The 20,242-nt window shown below is 41.3% G+C and overlaps 1 protein-coding gene across 5 annotated transcripts in view; it reads left to right on the top strand.

The window, feature by feature from the left end:
• nrg2a (neuregulin 2a) overlaps nucleotides 1-20,242 on the top strand; it is a 105,798-nt gene that overhangs the window by 55,771 nt on the left and 29,785 nt on the right. The gene's annotated exons all lie outside the window — the stretch shown is intronic.

Below are 20,242 nucleotides of genomic sequence, written 5' to 3'. Positions count from 1 at the left end.
ATTGTCCATAGGTATGAATGTGAGTGTGAATGGTTGTTTGTCTATATGTGCCCTGTGATTGGCTGGCGACCAGTCCAGGGTGTACCCCACCTCTCACTGGAAGACAGCTGGGATAGGCTCCAGCATACCCCCGCAACCCTATGAGGACAAGTGGCATAGAAAATGGATGGATGAACTTTAGTCATGCAAAAGTGTAACTACTGCAGACTTATTTTCATAAAATTATGAATGTAGTCTCATAAAAGTTACAGTTGTTATTCTGATAGTCTAACAACTTTCTTTCTTTAACAATACAGCGCTACTTTTTTCTTTTTATTACTGTAAAAATGACAATGTTATAGATGTAAAACTCTGACTTTACTCGTAAACCAATTTTTCCTGTAAAAATACATTATTTTTGCAATAACATGACTTCAAAATTACAATTTTATTGCCAGCTTGTTGTTTTATTGTGACTTTTATTTGTATTCACTGGTTTTTTTTTACCTTTCATTCTTTTCCTCCTAAAATAGCACAGCTGTACTGTGTTAAATATGACTTAAAGTGCGGTAATACAATGCCTTTATCTTTGCAACATCACATCCTTTTTCTTGTAAAAATTCTTACATTGTTGTTTTTCCTCCTAATGTTATGATGTTATTGTTATCAAACTTTTCAGGTTTTTAACTTTGACCTGACTATAATCTCTGGACTTTGATGCAGTAGAATACAGAGAGGAAGTGATGTTATTATTATATGATGTTTTTTATTTTTTCAATTGAGCATACGTGATGACATATCCGTGCTACTGCTGACAAAACATACAAAACATCATGTTACTCTTTTTGAGGAGATAGAATGAGCGGATTCCTCTTTCCACACCACAGTGTAGATATCGTCACTCTCATTGCTGACCTTGGCAGCGAGCTCATTTCTGTAGACATCCCACTCCGACACGAGAGGCGAACTGTGGCCGCCGAGGAGGAGGGGGGGAAAAAGGAAGCGAATGGAGTCTAGCCGTCACTCAGTGCCCTTGTATGCTCATTGAGGCAGAGCGCTCACTCTGTCGTCTTCTCTTTTTATCCGACCTGTTATTGTTTACAGTTGGCAGCGCCACTGGAGTAGCAGATCTTTGCAAATAATGAAAAGGCCCTTTGTGCTAGAAAAACCAACATGCTGGTCTCATTGCCAGCAAACAGATAAGAAGCCAACCGCATCCCAGTTGAGATTCCTATCCGAGATTGTATGCCTTGTGCTGACACGGAAACGTTACACAGCTTTTTATGCAACATTCGGAGATGATGACAGCTTTTGTGTTTAATTGCAGTCACTGAAATAAAATATGGCAGTGAAGAGGTCAGGGGAATCCCTTGTCATACAGCACCTGTTTGCCAAAATGTTCTCTGAAGGCATAGCGACATGCCATGGTGAAATCCTATATAATGACGTGTGCATGCAGAGGTGCACCGCATTCAACGGTATCACAGTAAATATCCTATTACAAAGCATGCGGGCTCAGCCTCGTTGCATAGTCGCAAAGCATTACAAGGAGACATGAGCCTGAACCCCTTTGAAATTCAAACATGATTGTAAGAGGCCATTTCCTGCCCTTATGGTACAGTCTGCACTAAGGTACAACACAGCTATAACAGGGAAATTAATGTATCCCACAGGAAATAATGGAATTTGAAATATCACAAACAATACAGGCAATGTTTTACATTTATACATTGACTGTTACATAAAAACGTAAGAAGATAAAAACGTACGTAAAAAGATGTTAACCATTAAGGCAATTCATGCTTTAAAGCATTTCAAACACTTATAATATAAATAGCAGTTGGGGGTCATCAACTCTAACCACTGTGTCACTCATGATCAACACAATGCTGGGAAGCCTGCACGAACACTTCTAAAACACCACACAGTCAAGACAAGGGGAGGCTCTTGAGGTTAAATCTAATCTAATAATACAAGACTTACTTTTATTGCAAATGTTGATCAGAAATCAGACTCAATCCAGCCTTTTTGCTTGTAAAAATGTAAAATTTTTACTGTAGTTTTGCAGTATTATTCCTTGTGATGCCAATACAAATCTTTTAGATCGGGGTGGGCAAACTTTTTGACTTGCAGGCCACATTGGGTTCAGAAATCTGGCCGTGGGGCCGAATATATATAGGTGGCATCAAACAGAGTAACATCCCTGCTCACGGTGCAACGAAACAAATAACACAACACATCCACACTAAGTTAATGCATCACATACATCAACTACTGGGTGATAAACAACAACCAAGCACTAAACATAACAAGTAACTTCAAACTATTATTTTTAAATGCCCGCAAGGCCTGCTGGGTACTCCAGCTGGAACAACAATATGAACTATGAACAATAAAATATTGGCTATCAAAACAACTTTTCCTTGCTAGCTTTGACAGCCTCCTGAACATATTTTGCAATCAAGCAAAAATATGACAAATGCAAGACAAATGAGACAAAAGACAAAAGTGTGCCTTGTGTACCCAGCATGCCTTGTGGTAGGAATATATGGGTGTTTCCGGGGTTGAATATTGTGTGTAGATATTTGTTTGTATGCCCACATGGTTGGTTACTTTGTGTGTTGTGTGTATTGACATGTTATGTTGTTTGGATGGCTTTTTTTGTGTATCGCATGATATACGTTTGAAGGTTTTAATTTTAGGTCTTGAATTGAAAGATTTCAGGAAATCCTGCCTTTTTCTTGTGGGCAATGGGCAAATATTCTTTACTTTATGCACATAATTGCACATTTCCGCCCACGTAAGCACACGTGTGTGGAGAAAGAGTGAAGTGTTAGCATTGAAATTGCTCTTGGTTTTCCCAAACAATGGCTTCTCTGTATGGCCCGTCATATGCAGTGACCCCAGGGTGTTTGTCTGTCTATGTGTGTGTGTTTGTTTGCTGTTCTTTAACAAAAAAAAAAAAGAAAAGTTTCATGTGTTACAGTGGCATGTCTTGTTTCGTCATGCTTCAGGGAAGAAGGCAAGACGGGGCGAATCAGGGTGGTATGTCCATAGGCGTGGGGAGGAAAGGCGAGGGCTTCACTGAAACCATATCGTCCAATAAAAATGTATTCTACTTTTGCCACCACTGCATTGTGCTGGCGACATGTTTTTGCAACTTCCCCTCATCAGGTGACATTAAAGGTCTGCAGTGGCGCGCTGCAGTGTGTTGTCAAAGCGGTATGTAGCTGCAGTATGATCAGTGTCAGAGTGAATGAGAAGGGGAGGGGTGCAGATGGAGAGAGAGAGAGAGAGAGAAGGCAGAAAGGAGTGTGGATGACGACGGTGGGGTCAAAAGAAGGGAATGCGTGACAGTAAGCAGACTGAGGCATTATACAATAGAAGCGGATATACAGTGTATAGAGGAGAAGGAAGACAAGACTTTGATGCGTTGCAGAGGAGAGTTGAACGCTCTTTCTAGGAAAAAGCTTTGTCCGTCCAAAACTGAATCAGATGTTTATAAATGAGGAACTTGTTTGTTTTTTCAAATAAATGACTGCTAAAACACACTGAGTACACCCCTCACATTTCACCAAGCATTCTATAATAGCTTCTCAAGTGGTAATACTATGTCCTGATTCGATACTGATATCGGATATCGGGTTGATAACTGCAAAAACCCAGTATAGAATTAAACTGGTCTGCATCTAAAATCTCCAATATTGGCAGTCTGATACAAGCAGACTTCGCCCTGGCATGTCTATGCAGCAACAGCAGGATAGAGCCCATGTGATCACAACAACAGCGTGTGCTAACGTGTTATAAAGTAGGCGTGATGTTGGCCATGTGTATTTTTCCCTTAAAGTCCGAAATACACTTTGCACCTGAGTGCAACACAAGTTTTCCGTGGTGGCACGACCAAACTCATTATGCATTTGGAACGGTGTTATTTGTTAGGTATTGTGCATAAAACAAAGACACAACATCAAATTGGAAGTACAGGCACAGTGGTGTAGTGGGTAGCGCAGTGGCCACACAGCTAGGAGACCCCCTCGGGTATCTCTGTATGGAGTTTGCATGTTCACCCCGTGCATGTGTGGGTTTTCACCGGCTCCAAAAACATGCTAGGTTAATTGGCGACTCCAAATTGTCCATAGGTATGAATGTGAGTGTGAATGGTTGTTTGTCTATATGTGCCCTGTGATTGGCTGGCCAACAGTCCAGGGTGTACCCCACCTCTCGCCCGAAGACAGCTGGGATAGGCTCCAACATGCCCCGCGACCCTTATGAGTATAAGCAGTAGAAGACTATAACATTATTGATTGATGTGTGGGTGACATAGCCTTTATATGACTATACCTATACATTTAAAATCTATGTTTATCAATGTAATGTGAGCTTAAATAGAGGTCATTTAAATTGATAGGCATAGCATCAATTTCACAAGGAGTGCAAGACTCATCCAACACTTTACCCAGAGGGGTTATAAAATGGGAATTACCTGAATGTTCCTCGGATACCAATTTTACTTCCACGTATAAAAGAAAGATGGGACGTATCACTGCTTGGCTGCCATAAAAAAAGAGCAAGATAGATTAACCTCTATTAATAATGCACATTACATTTGGTCATTACTCCAGCTCTGCCAACACCTATTTGTATTTCTGCAGCGGGGAAAAAGAAACTTAGCACGCTAGTTCCCTCGGGTGTTCATGTGGGAAGAACCCGAACCTTAAGTGAACCCCTTTATGCAACATGGAGTGTGTGGTGGTGCCATGCCGGGGGATTTTATACATGGTTCTTTGTTGGAGGAGCGGAGGAGAAAGACAAACGAGGAGCTCAATTATCTTCAGTACCATTACCATTATTCAGCGGCGACATTCCGCACTGCTTGCTGTACTTTAACTATAACATTGGCAAGTCTTTCCGGGGCCTCCTTGTTTTATTGTTTACATACTGCCATTGCTGACCTCAACGCAGCTTGTGTTTGTGTTTGAGTGTGTGCGGATATCTCCAAGGGGTGCAATGGAAATTGCCAGTGCTGGGGGTAAAACTGTCCCCCCCGTCTATCCATTCCTCCAATCCTTTTCCTTCCCAAGTCTGTTCCACCAGTCTAATATTGAATTGTCATTGTCAAATATCAATGCAATGCTTTGACAACATGGTGAGCTTTGCGGAAGCCTGTTGTTTTATGAGGTGAAAGCAACATGCAGACAGCTCATATGTATCCCCGTTACTGGTGTCATTGGTAAATAAACAAGTGTGAAACAGGAGAGAAATGAAGTGGTGATTTTGACACGTTTGACACGATGATGACATGTCCATCCAATGAGTTTTCTAAACCGTTCTGGGAACCGGATTCAAACACATTGTACATATGAACTCACAGCAAAGCCAAGAAAGTGACTTATTTACAACAATAACACAATAATAACATTCACCGATAATGTGTTTTTTTACTGTCTGTAAGTGACACTGACAGCTGCCAAATAAAGACCAGTGAGCATTTATTTAGCCCTGGAATGAAACCCCCTATTATTATTCTCAGATTCCTCGAATATTCATATTCATTTTCTACCGCTTTTTCCTCACGAGGGCCGCGGGGGGTGCTATCCCAGCTGTCTTTGGGCAAGAGGCGGGGTACACCCTGGACTGGTCGCCAACCAATCACGGGGCTCATATAGACAAACAACCATTCACACTCACATTCATACCTATGGACAATTTGGAGTGGCCAATTAACCTAGCATGTTTTTGGAATGTGGGAGGAAACCGGAGTACCCGGTGAAAACCCACGCATGCACAGGGAGAACATGCAAACTCCACACAGAGATGGCCGAGGGTGGAATTGAACCCTGGTTTCCTAGCTGTGAGGTCTGCGCGCTAACCACTAGATCGCCGTGCCGCCCTTCCTAGAATATATCTAATAAAAAATATGGATTTACTTACTGAAACTGACAGAACAACTCTGAGATAAGCTAGAAAAACGAGTGACGACAATCCCGTGTGTGTGACACCGGCAACCAGGTAATGAACGCCTGCAAAGAAAGTGATATACTGTATTTACAACAATAATAACATTCACTAATATTGGATATGTTTTACTGGCAGTAATATTTCATAGAAACGATTGGGTCTGAATGAGGTTCGAGCTACAATATGCAAAAAGAAGAAGGGGGAGTATGACAAAAAGTAGTGGTGAAGTTGTCTTCATGAAGGGCATCAACAATCTGGAACTGATGGCCATTTTTATAAACGTCCCTTAGCATCCATCCCCAAATGTTATCTATAGGATTTTTTTCAGGGGAACATGCAGGATGGTCCAAAAGACTGATGTTATTCCCCCTGAAGAAGTCCTGGGTCAAGCCAGAATTGTGAACTGCAGCGTAAAACCCAGCTGTTACCACACAGACGAGGGCCCTCAGTTATGAAGGATGCCCACTGCAACAGACTGCCGTTTGACAACCCTGCACCAGTGTTCCACTGAATGAAAAAGCACCTCAGATCATGATGGAAGGTGGGATCTCCTTGTCATGCCAGTAACGTTGGAAGCATTACGTTACATTTGTTCTCATCAGAGAATACAATTTTTTTCCATCTTTCAATGTCCCATGTTTGATGCTCCGTGGCAACGTCTAAACGTGCACTTTTGTGGAGTCGAAGGAGACGAGTTCGATTCCCGCAGATGCCGTCTGATGGTGGAGTCGGCACCAGTAAGGGCCTTCATTTGGGTCGAGGACCACTATGTGTCTTGACGGACAGCCAATCGAATTCTGCGGCTTACTGCAGGTGTCATTTTTTTGGGTCTACCACTTTTGTCCTCCGTAATGCTCAGGATCTTTCCAAAAATGTAGAATGACTGTAGCTCTACTTAAGGTTGGTCTTAGGATTTAGATCAGGGTTGTATTACTGTATACACAGTATAATATGTAGTATAATACACACATATTGCAGCTGTTATCTACACAAATGACTTTGGTAATTGTATGTGTATGTTGGATGTACCGTGGAGTGAAACCCCCGCCTCCATAGTACAATATCAGGGAGTTAGTGCTGTAGAAGATACACAGAAATGCTGCTATTACTGTAATATTTATATTCCTTACGATGACGACCCAACAACTTTGCCCCCGAGGCTGCTCCCATCACACACCCCTCATCAACCCCGCTCTCCGATGACAACACCGGTTGTCTCTTGGTGGTCTAGATATGACATGTCCTTTTAACAGTCGTTTTTCCCGAGTGCTTTTCTTATGCACAAGACCCCCAAAGGGCCATTTGTTGTCCATGTGGTCGGTAGCCTGTAATCAGTCTGGCATGGTCAGACCTGCTGGCCCTGTGCAAAACGGTGTCTCATATCATCCTCTGTTTTCTAGACCCAAGGATTGACCGTGGTCAGGTTCGCGGGGCTCCATGTGGCTTCAGATTAAGGCCTCCCCATTATCCTTCAGGCTGCCGTGTTGTGATAAGCGCTTGTGAGGCAGCCATGTGTCCACGGGCTGTAGGTCACATCCTTGGGGGGTGCTGTGCGCAGCTCCGCCGAGAGAGTGTGTGAGCGTCCAGGAATGTGTTGATGGAAATCACAGCTGAACATATGATTGCTCCAACCTCAGCAGTCATGCTGGGGCCCACCAGCAACAATTTCACGCATGCATGCACTCACGCAGGCCCACACACACACATGCACGCACACACACATGCGCACGTACATACCTTTACATGTTTTCACTCTTCATCTTGAAGCCAACCACAGTGACCCTTGTCAGAAAAAAGCTAATGCTAAACATCCTAGCCAACACCTTCATATCATTGATTGAGTCTCTCTGCTCATCTGTATCATCAATAATATATACATTGCTTTCACAATTATAACTAGTATAGCGTCTCACTTGGTTTCTCGTACCTTTAGATCAGGGGTCTCAAACACACGGCCCGCGGGCCAAATGTGGCCCGCAGGACACTAGTTTGAGGCCCCCGCCTTGATATGAAAGTTTAATGTTAGTGCGGCCCACGCAAGTTTGATATGGATGCTGTATGGTATCATGTCCCCAGAAAAAATTATTACGTTTGATTAATGTTGAAGGTTAAATAACTGTTAATAGTTATCCTCCCTATCCGTGTGGAAGTGGTAAGTTTTTGGCTATTTAAGTTTAAAGGAAATAATTTGAAGGCTACCGTTTAGGTCACTAGCTCTCTAGTTTGCGAGTTAGCATGTGTCTCAAGACCCATGTTGTAAATAAAAAGAGTATAAATGTGACTATAGTCGTGTTTTGTCATGTCTACAGGGCTCTAATAATGCTTTGTTAATTATAATCTGAAAAAAATAATTTGTCTACCCACCAACTATATGTGGTTTCTTAAGTTTTTATTATTTTCCGTTGTATTATTATTATTATATTTATTTATTACTGATTGATTGCTTTTCTTTGTTCTTGATTTATTTATTTATTTTTCATCTTAATTTGTGCAGAAAAATAAAAATAAAGATATTTGAGAACAGTGGAATGTTTTATCAGAGCTTTTATTGTAGAAAATCAGCACCAAAGCACTGAAAAAGTTTGTATATTTTTCTGTTTTTAATAAATGCGTTTTGTTTTTTTGGAAAACCTGATGCGGCCCAGCCTTGCCCAGACCCTAGCTCCAGTGGCCCCCAGGTAAATTGAGTTTGAGACCCCTGCTTTAGATTATTCGATAATCGCTTGACTAATAATTTCAGCAGTGGTTGCTTTATAGGATGCCTGCTTGAGCATATCTGTGTGGAGTTTGCATGTTCTCCCGGTGCATGCGTGGGTTTTTCCCGGTACTCCGGTTTCCTCCCATATTATATTGTAATCCCTCATTTATCACTGTGAATTGGTTCCGGACCCAACCGTGATAAGTGAATTCCCACGAAGTAGGACCCTTTTTTTCATTTCCAATTGAAACTAGATAAGAAATTGCTAAAGGAAATATGACTTTTATCTGTTGTTGTGCCTTAGCTACTCCACAGTGTCCACTTTGCTGCATGGATCAGTTTTCTTGATGCCCTCAATCTCCTCTCAAATACAACTTGTCGTATTACCATGGCCAATATAATGTAGTAAGACCTTTCTTCATATCCACTGTTCCTTCCAATTGATAATGTAATGAAATGTGTTTCTCATCGCTGTGATTGGCTGGCCACCAGTCCAGGGTGTACCCCGCCTCTCGCCCGAAGACAGCTGTGATAGGCTCCAGCACCCCCGCGACCCTCGTGAGGAAAAGCGGTAGAAAATGAATGAATCTTTCACCTCGTTTTTATTGAAGTGCTCTCACAAGCAACTCTTTTTGCCCCCATAGCGAATTATTTAGTTCTCCTAGTAAATAAAAAGTCCACGGATGGTGAATCGGCAATGCACACCAAAGTACTGTGCCAATCTGGCACTACACAGTTGCAGTACCATGAAGACAAAGGCTTGCTGTGACTTGGTACAGACAGCTGAAAGCACACATTTCCTTTTGTTATGTACAAAAAAACAGTGTACTTGCAACCTTTTGCGGTGTCCTGTCATACCTTGTTAGCATGAGTTGTTTCAAACGTGTTTTTAGCATGTTTAAGGTATGTGAAAATGACAGAGAGCATCAGTCACAATCATTGTAAACCGCAGAGTAAAGTTTCGGTTTTCCTCCCACGGGCTAATGCTCTCCTGCGTAAATGAAACATTACGCTAAGTGCTACTTTGTAGTAGATAAACAACAACTGGCCTCATTCCTTCTACGTCTCACCAAAACAAACCTTTACTCCAACGACATCAGAAACAAGATAAACATCATCCTTAGTGATGCTGAAGGATGCTGCTTGGAGATTTTTTTTTGTAGGTAAGCTGCAGCCATGTCTGTATTTGCCAAGTGTTGAGTATTTACAGGCCACTGGAGAACTGCTTGGCAGCTTGTATGGATTTAGCTGCTATGCTATCAATCATGCCCGCTACACTAGCTAGCTTTGTGGTGGCAGACGGCGTCACTGGTGTTACACGCTTCTTCAGGCACTGTTCGCTCCAGGTTGTATCACTTGGCCACTGGATGCATTTGTTTGAAAAGCATTTCATTTGCTGTTTAATATAATATATATATACATCTACCTACATCCTAGCTCTTTTCTTCTTTGGAGGGTCAAACTTAGTATTATAATATAATTCATTCATTCATTCATTCATTCATTCATTCATTCATTTTCTACCGCCTTTTCCTCACAAGGGTCGCGGGGGATGCTGGAGCCTATCCCAGCTGTCTTCGGGCGAGAGGCGGGGTACACCCTGGACTGGTGGCCAGCCAATCACAGGGCACATATAGACAAACAACCATTCACACTCACGTTCATACCTATGAACAATTTGGAGTGGCCAATTAACCTAGCATGTTTTTGCAATGTGGGAGGAAATGATGTGGAATTGAACCCTGGTCTTCTAGCTGGGGTTCGCTAACCACTAGAACGCCGTGCCGCCCATTATAATATAATAATAGTATATAATTTATAATAATATAATAATAATAATACTCCAATAAAAATGCTATAATAATGAAAATGAGGAAAAGGGGACGTATAGAAAAAAAAAGTATAATGTAACCATGTAATGGTTAAAAGTCACATTTTTATGCCAAAATGTTATTAATATTGCTGCTCCAGGAGTTTTGAAATTGCCCGTTACTTTCGGTCAAAATGACTATTTAGATGTTATTTTCAGTCTAATATGCTAAAATGCTAAGAACTGCATATATTATGGAAATATATTGGTCAGACAAGGAGGTATGTAGCCCATCTTGTAGTTGTGACATCACATCTTGTTGCAAACTATCCATCTATCCATTTTCTATATTGGTTATCCTCACTGGGGTCGTGGGTATGCTGGAGCGGACAGCAAACTAGTTGATGCAAAATCATCAGCCCTTCTGGTTTCCACCAAGTGCTGCACACCATTTTTATTTAAATGGCTTCAAGATATGATTAATAAACAATCAATATCCCAAAATTGTATATCCCTAATGGAGATGCACTGACTGCTAGAGCTGGTAGTAAATAAGTACTTACCATCTATCCATCCTTAGCGTAAATATTGTGTGCATTGGGCTGGACTCTTGTGTTTATGCTGTTGGATGCCGTGGAAAAGTGGTCAGTCCACTCTGGTGTGTTTGCATGATGGGTGCAAAAACCTCAAAATAGTCAGATGATGGAAAACTTGATGAAAAACTACTGTACATAACCACGTTGGACCCCCATACATTGGCGATTCAGCATTCAGATTTTTACTACGCATTCACCCTAACTTGATACAAATTTACAAACACATGATAGTGAAGCATAAAATGAACATAAAACATCTAAAATGTACACACAGTATGCGCTTGGTTAGCGTCATGAAGCTGTTTCAGAATATACAAAACTGAAACATGCGCTCACCAGTAAGAAATAATGTAAATTCAATGAACACAATTGAATGTTTTACAATTCACCACAAGTTATTTCTTAAATCAGATAGTGTGTCTCCCCTTATTTATCAAAATGCTGGCACCTGGAACTTCCACTGGTTCCATTTTGGGCTATGAAGAAGAGAAACACAATTTAATTCAAGAACTAACTCATGGCAAAACAAGAAGGTGGCATTGAAAAGGAAGGTGTCCTATGTGTTTGGGACCAGCCTCATCAAGAATCGCCTCTTCAGTGAATGTAAAATACATTCATTCATTTTCTACCGCTTATCCTCACGAGGGTCTCAGAGGCGGGGTACACCCTGGACTGGTCGCCAGCCAATCACAGGGCACATATAGACAAACAACCATTCACACTCACATTCATACCTATGGACAATTTGGAGTCACCAATTAACCTAGCATGTTTTTGGAATGTGGGAGGAAACCTGAGTACCCGGAGAAAACCCACGCATGCACGGGGAGAACATGCAAATTCCACACAGAGATGGAATTGAACTCGAGTCTCCTAGCTGTGAGACCTGTGCGCGATAACCACTCGATCACCGTGCAGCCCCTGTATGAAAACTATAATGTCAAAACTACAAAAATGTGTTTTGTGTTAACATTTTTGGCCTTTTGTAACAGATGAATTTGATTTACATTATTTCTTATGGGAAAACTTCATTTGTTCAGCATCCGTTTCAGTTACAGTCTGATCTTCTGGAATGCATTTATGACGCTAACCAAGGTTCCACTGTATATATTTATGCCAGGGAGTCTTAGGGCGAGAAAAACAAAACAAACCAAAAAAATATGAACAATATCTGCCCGCCACTTAACAAAATGGAACCCAAATTTCCATATGTCGTCATCTTCCGGGCCCATGACAGCTGCAGTGTGTCACACATTTGTTTTGAAGTGCACCCACAATCATGTTTAGTTCTTGAAGCATTAACATAATTACCACTTCACCCACTCAGACATTTTCTTACTACGTTTTTTTGGGGGGGGTTTATTGCTCCAGCCCTTCTGTATCACATCGGAAGTTCTGGGAAAGTTGAGAATGTTTATGTCGCAAGTAGAAAGACAGTCACAGTTATTGTAAATTGAACTAAAAAGAGGAGGAAACTACTTATCCAGGAGTGTAATCTAATAGGATACTTGGCATAAATTACACTGAGAAACATGAAAGTGAATTGCTACTTGAAATGCCTTTCAGGGGAATTCCATATTCTGGTTTATCTTCTGGCATAGGTGAGCATATTTTCTCTAGGAATTAGCTCGGGCATGTGTTTCAATTAGACATGCAATCATTTCATTTGGCTTCACTTTGCATGTAACAAAGCCCCAGAAATAACATGCTAGCAAAAGTTATATGAGAGTATATATTTTGGAGGTATGCCACATCATCGGAACATTTGTAGTTACTGTGGCGGGAGACCAAGAGACGCTGGATTGTTGAAGCAGAAAACAATAAATCAGTTCCCTAATATGTCAGCTATGGTTCTGTATGGGGGGGGGGAGCTATGCGTGGTATGGTGCATTCACTGTGCTGCATTCATGTGCCAAGATATTGCAAAAAGAGGCATCTGTTGAATCATGTCATCCCATCAAATTCTCACACATTATTGAACTAGAACTGACCTCCGCCAAGGCAGAACGGTCCTATTTGGGATAAATTAGGATACCAATTAATATACAGTTGAGTGAATACCTCAGCGAGGTGGAAAGATTGTGGTCTGCATTACACAAAGGATTCAGTTTGAAATAAATATGTTCATTCACATTCTTACATAAATAAAAGTAAAAATATATGGGCGTTATTAAGAGGAATGATATGAAGGTGCTGTGCCAAACCTCAATGGGGGTTATGGAGGCAAACGCTAAGGTACCACTAAAGGAAATTACCTGGAACAGTTTGCGGTCCATGCAGCAATTCTTTGTGGCTGACTTGTGTGCTCCATGTAGAGTCAATAGAAGGCTGTACCAACTTGAGGGGGGGGGGGCATATTGTGAAAAAAGGGAGGGATACTATGCAAAGCAATCATGAGAAGATTATTTCCCTTTATACTATATCCTCTATGCACATTTTTATTCCAATGGAAACCAGAGGAAAATACACCTTTATCCAGATCTGCACCAAAACGTATTATTTATTTATTGATCCATGTTCAAAATGTTTGATAAAAATGCTTCACTGGGTTTGATAAAAATATTGAGTAAATTGAAGACCTTCACCAAGGCTTAATTTGATGACAATGATATATATATATTGGGGATTGGTGTTTTACAGCAAATACCGTCCGATATCAAAACTCATTATCACTGATATCAGCCAATACCAATCGGTGGCTGATTGATCGGCGCACCCCTACTCTTGAGTTTCATAGAAAATGCTACGCTGGTGTTTGCACACGTACAAACAGCTTTACATGTGCCTACTACATGTACATGTGATATTTTTTCATTAAGATTCATTCAATATTCTGTGAGACATTATAAATGCTTACAAATCCTGCACCTATATCCATATCTGCAGTAAAATATCATGGCTCCATGCCCCACCCCTCCATTGAGTTCATGCAATACTGCAACAAGCGAGCAAACAGCAATCTAATACACAACTTCCTTGACTTAATAGTCTGTGCCGGAATAGCCGCTGAAGCAGGAAGCTTGTTTCGCTTGTTGTATTTACTAATCCAGTTAAAAGCCAAGATGTGAGAAGTGCAATAAAACCTTTTGAAAAATCCAAACCCATCTTTCCTCATAGGAGATCCAGGCAGCTCTAAGACGTGTCATACAGGACAGTTAAGCCTCAGTGTGAATGAGTGAGGATACTGCTATGTGTGTGTGTGTGTGTAAAGAGGAAGCAGCTGTTCCACTGGAAGAAGCTGAGTGATGTGAGCAGGAGGTAACACCAGGTTGTGCTGTGTGTGAGGCTTTGTTAACTCTTCCTGGGTCCGACACAAAACTTATCTGTGACTTCATTTGATAGCTCGATTAAGCATCTCCCAGCTGTCCTGGTGGTCTTCCCCTCTCTCCTAGTGTGACCTGGACTAAAAGGCTGCCAGCCTCTTCTTTGGGATTAACCAAATCACTGACAAGCACCATCATGTTTGGTTAATGCTTTCAAATAATAAAATGATTGATTGCATCATGGAGGCTGGAAAATGGCCTGTTATATCTCTGCTGCTCGCACTGTGTTATTATTAATTCTTCCATTTTTACCTTATCCTATCCCCCCCATGCATCTTTGTTGTCTTTGTCTTCATTGTCGATTCATTCATGGTCGATTCCCTGTCCGTGGAGTTTTTATTTACTATGAGAACTAAATAACTTGCCATGGGGCCAAAAAGTGTTGCTAGTGCGAGCATTTTGAAAAAAAGATGAGAAACATTCATTCATTCATTCATTTTCTACCGCTTCAGGGCTCGACAATAACGATGTACCGATGGCCCGGGGCAAGTTAAAACAAAATTCGGGCAAGTAAATCTAATCAGTGATATTCCCGTCGGGCAAGTGCACTTTGGCATGCCAAACTGCCAAGTGTTTTTTTTTAAAGCGGTTCTTGTTGGGTGTTGGTAAAACACGGACTGCGTAATTCCGGTGGTAATATGCAAAGCAATCCTTGCAATGGACCAATCAGAATCGTTTATTTAGACCGCGGTCCGTAATCAACAGTCCGCGTTTTACCCACACCCGTTGTTCACGATCAACCAATCAGCGATCGTTTGACTACGAAAACATCCATCATGGCGTCGCTGCCAACATGGTCTAATTCTGAAGGAAACAGCAAAAAGTGATGAACCAGTGCCTCCTAAACAAGTATTTTATTAGCGGCAGCAAATCAAATGATGGCACAGGTGAGTGAATCACATTGCTGTGACAATTTGAAGTGGTCACAATGAAACACCACCGATTAGATCCAATACCAAGTGCTGATTTTGCACAAGCTACAAAATCTAGCGCTTCCATTTCTCTGTGTATTTTTCTCACCTTTGCAAATTATTGTTTGACCATTGAGCTTTTTTTTCTGGATTAAAAACACATTACTAGTACACAAATGTGTCTATTCAATAATGTTTCATTGTGGTGCACAACTTATAAATATCACTGCATACTACGACTACGATGTGTAAGGTATTATTTATTTTATTAATTTGAGATTCTCATGTGATGCCACAAAAAATTACATGATATCATTATGGCAGTCTTTTCATTTTACATGGGGCAAGTTCGGGCAAGTACTTCTCACCTTAAGGATTCCCTATGGGCAAGTCATTTTGGTTTTTAATGTAGAGCCCTGCGCTTATCGCGGGGGTGCTGGAGCCTATCCCAGCTGTCTTCGGGCGAGAGGTGGGGTACACCCTGGACCGGTCCCCAGCCAATCACAGCGATAAGAAACACTAATTCAATTAAGTATTCATTGCATTCCTGTTCTTTGCCATCTTCAGTAAACATGAAACAGTTGTCCATTCTGACAAATATTTCACTTTGTTTTATTGATGTAAAACTGCAATTATTCTTCATAAAAAGTATTTTCCTCTGTATTTTTGGTGTCTGGAATGGCTTCATTGCTTTGGTTTCTGTACATTTTGGTTTTGGTCACCTGAGGGTGCCACTCTACATGTTACCAATACATTAGTCATCATTTTATCCTACAAGGATTACGCAAAAATGACATGACGCATAGATGTTGTAGCAACAACTGATTAAATAATGTCAGATAAAAGTCAGCTTGTCGGATTATGAGACCAGGACATTTTTGGACCTTTATTTGTCAGTGAGTTCACTGCATGAATCATAAAGAGAACATTCAGAACCATGCAGGAGGTTACTGATCCAAATGCCGGTTGTTCAACCTTGGAGGAGGTCTGTCCTGAACAGTTTGTTCATTAATTGGTTTCCTGGGTTATGCAAAATCTACGTAAGAGATTTTCACAGAACTTCGGGGCAGGGTGGGGTCATGGAAAAAAGGAGTGATGAGTGTTGTGGTGTGTGTCTATGAAAATGAACGATTTGGTAACAGTTGTTCAGCCTTGGTGGAGGTTAGAACTTCTTAACAGTGGACAGATGATTGAAGTGTTAGGACTTCCTTGCTATTGTCATTTTGTTAAGCATATTCACAGTAAACTGAACCATTGCTAGTATTGTGTAATGCATTAATCCTAACAACAACCCTCAGGTACATACTGTAGTACTGTAAGCTGTACAATGTGGCCTTGATGGAGTTCTTCTACTTCAGAATTGGGCCCTTCAAGGTGTCTTCCCACTGTCCAGTGTATCTTTATGGAACATATACTTACCATTCCATAGCTTAAAGCTCATGGACACGGTACTGTAGTACACAGCTGTCCCTCATCCCAAACCTCCCATTATTCCATCGCACTGCCTCCTCTGTTGTTGGCTTTTTTTTGTGTGTGTGTGTGTGTGTGTATGCGTTGTTGCTGCATCACTATCACCAACAGTGACATTTCCCGAGTGCGTAGGTGTGAAATTTAGCTGGAATTAACGCCACCACTATCACTGACTCACACACACACACTTTTAGTATACAGAGGAGTTTATAGAATGCCTGGATGTACAGCGAGTGTAGGTGTGTGTGTTTGTAAGCGTGTAAAATGTTTCAGGGAATAGCGGAGGGGAAAACCTCTCGTCTTCGCAGCTGGTCCCAAACTGTTGAGTGCAAGGTCCAAATATGGAGCTGTGGTATATGTCTTGTGTTTCTGGTACAAGGCTGCAAAGTCTGCCCTTCCTCCAGAAATGAGAGCCAGCTGTGACGGCCAATGAAGACATGATACCTCCCAAGCGATGAGATCCCCTTTATAGCGTGTTAGTGTTATCATAGCTTTGACATCTTTGCCGAAATGGCTATTTTTACGACACTTTAAGTACCTGTGAGTTTTTTTTATCCGTTTTGTTTTCTTGTAATGGCTGCAAAAGCATAGCAATCCATAAAAAATAATTTGCTAAAGTGAGAACACATGTTCCAACATCTGGTCTAAGAACCTGTCCCTTGGAGGTGTGCGATGGATTTCAAGCCATCAGAGCTACTAATTTAAATTTCACACACTGTCTTTCAACCTGTGTGTGTGTGTTTGCTTGTGTATGTTTCCACCTAATGGGACTAAAACTGAGGGACGAGGTACTTCCTTCCTATGATAGAAGCTTGTGAGAATTTACTGTATCATGTGTACCTAATGTTGTTCCACTAATAAGTGTACAATTCCAGCCAGCAATCCCGCCTCTCAAACGGAGCTTATCAGAAGACAAATGACACCTTTTCCTGACACTGAGCGGCTCGGACTGAGCAAAGGCATCCTTACATCTGTCAGAAACTGGCACTTTTGCAGGAAGTGCTTTAGGAATACAAGAGTATTAGTATCCACCCACCACTGCCGCCGCTGCCGCCGCTGCTGCTGTCTGTCAGAGTGTGGACACAGGTTGGCATGAGGTTGAGTGGAGCATCATGTTGACTATATATATATATATATATATATATATATATATATATATATATATATATATATATATATATATGTTGGGGGAATCCCCCAACTTAGAGTTGGAAGTATTGTACATGCACGCTGTGGATTTGATGGTCAGCTGCAGTACTTGTCTGGAAGCAGCAGAGGCGCTGTTTATTCAGCCTCGGTATCTTGCAAAAGTGCTACACCCTTCATATTTCAGGAAGTGTTTTTACTACAGTATATGTTCCCAAGGGATAATACTATAGTAATGTACAGTATACAGCTTGCAGGGCTTTACTTTATCTGCTGAAAATGGGTCAACGCACAGCCACTGTCGGTGGTGGTAACGTCATGGCCCCGGGGCTGCATCAGTGCTGATGGCGCTGGGGAGCTATGGTTCACATGAATGACAACATGTACTGTGACAATGTGAAACAAAGCATGATGCCCTCCCTTGGGACCTTGGGCTGCATGGCAGTTTTCCAACATGATAAGGAACCCAAACAGAAGATGACAAGTGCCTTTCTCAGGAAGGTGACGGTGATGGAATGGTCAAGTATGTCTCTTCCTGACCCTGACCTCAACTGAACCCACTGAATTGAGTGCCACTGAGGCACCCTGGTGTGGAAGATGTCTGACATCCACCAGCTCCATGATGTCATTCTGGAGGATTCCAGTTCTAAAGAATTCCATGCCCAAGAGGATGAAGCAATATTCAGATTGACTACTCTAAAGTATAAGTACTGAGTATCTATTGTGTTATCCCATATTAAGATATATTAAAATGGTTGCTAAAATATGAACAGTCACAACAATATCCCTGAGCCCGGTGCAAACATGGCTGTAGTTTTGCAGACGTTAGAATGACAACAAGGAAGTAGCAGCACCCACTGAGCTGCCGATGCCTTGTGTCATGACAAAGTGCGGAAACAGATGTGCTGTTGGAATTCAACCAGAAATCCACCACGTGTTGCCAACTGTCATCCACCAGCGGGCATACTGGCAGTCGTACCGTAGTCCACTGTTGAGTCCATTGTGCGAACGCACTGCGTGGCTCTGTTTTGGAAGCAGCTGTTGTGCAATCGCACACTGGGACGCTCTTTGATTTGACTTGCGCACCGGCATGATTGAGGCAGGCAAGACCAGGCATATCAGCTATGTAACTATGAGACATGGCAACCGGAGTCACAAGTATAAAAGAAGACATAATGGTTGTGGTTCTGTTGAGGAGTGGGCGTTAGATTAACGTAACTGGTAGGCTCCACTTCATTTCTAAGAAAGATTGAATTGTGGATCTAGTTTTCCATTGGGCAAAAGTTCACACATTCATAATGGCCTCATCCAACCGAGAGTAAATAGTCATCTAATTCCTCTTTGGCTATTTGGGTGCTATTTTTGATGTGTGTATCATAAGTGAAGGCTAGGATATTAGTGTTGATTGGGTGTGCCTATGTTATTTGTCTTCAAGTAGGTGTGTGCTTGTTTTTTTATGTTAGATCTTGTAATGTTTTCCACTTTAAGATCCTGTAAACAAACCTCATTTCACACCATGTTTGGTGCACTACATTAATCGCTTGGCAAAATAGAAGAAAAAATACAACTTTTTTTTGACAGTAATGGGCTAAGCAGTGATTACACTATTTTCACAATCCATGAACTACACTTTTTCATAACTTATTTTTACTCAGTAATCCCTCATTTATCGTATTTACTTGGTTCCAGACCTGACTGTGATAAGTGGATTTCAGTGAAGTAGGAGTCCTTATTTAAAAATTCTATATATTTGTAGTAAGAGCATAGAAAACCTGTTTACGTCTTTCTAAATGAGTTTTTTTACCTTATTAAAGCCATATAGAAATGACATACCACCCCTATGATCTAATTAGCACTTGTATTATGCAATATAGTAGACATAATAAATGATAGTAAATAAGCCATTTAAAGCTAGGAGACCCGGGTTCGATTCCCCGCTCTGGTACCTCTGTGTGGAGTTTTCATGTTCTCCTCGTGCATGCATGGGTTTTCTCCATTTCTCCATGGAAGCCATTTAAGACATGAAAAAGTCTGTTCCGGTGCTCGCGGAGTTGAGTGAGGGACGTACAGGAAGTGACATCAAGGGTTCAAAGTTGAGTTTCAGCTTGGCCTGGGAGATGGCATGTGTTTTTATTATGGATTTTTATTAGGATTTTTAAGGATTAGCGAGTTTTGTACCTGTTGTTCCGGTGATCAAGTCTGGTGCTTGTGTGTCTCACCAAACATTACAATAGGGTGTAGTGTACTACATACCATGTCATTGATTGTGTGTTCTAAATGGCTTATATTTGTATTTTAGTTCATTTAGCCAGCCTGAAATAAAAATATATAACATTTGCTTAAATATGCAT

The sequence above is a fragment of the Doryrhamphus excisus genome, linkage group LG21 (genome assembly GCF_037039965.1).
Source record: "Doryrhamphus excisus strain RoL-2023G ecotype Guam linkage group LG21, RoL_Dexc_Guam_v1.1, whole genome shotgun sequence".
NCBI lineage: Eukaryota > Metazoa > Chordata > Actinopteri > Syngnathiformes > Syngnathidae > Doryrhamphus > Doryrhamphus excisus.
The sequence above is the reverse complement of the archived record's forward strand: the minus strand, read 5'-3'. Positions and strand labels throughout refer to the sequence as shown.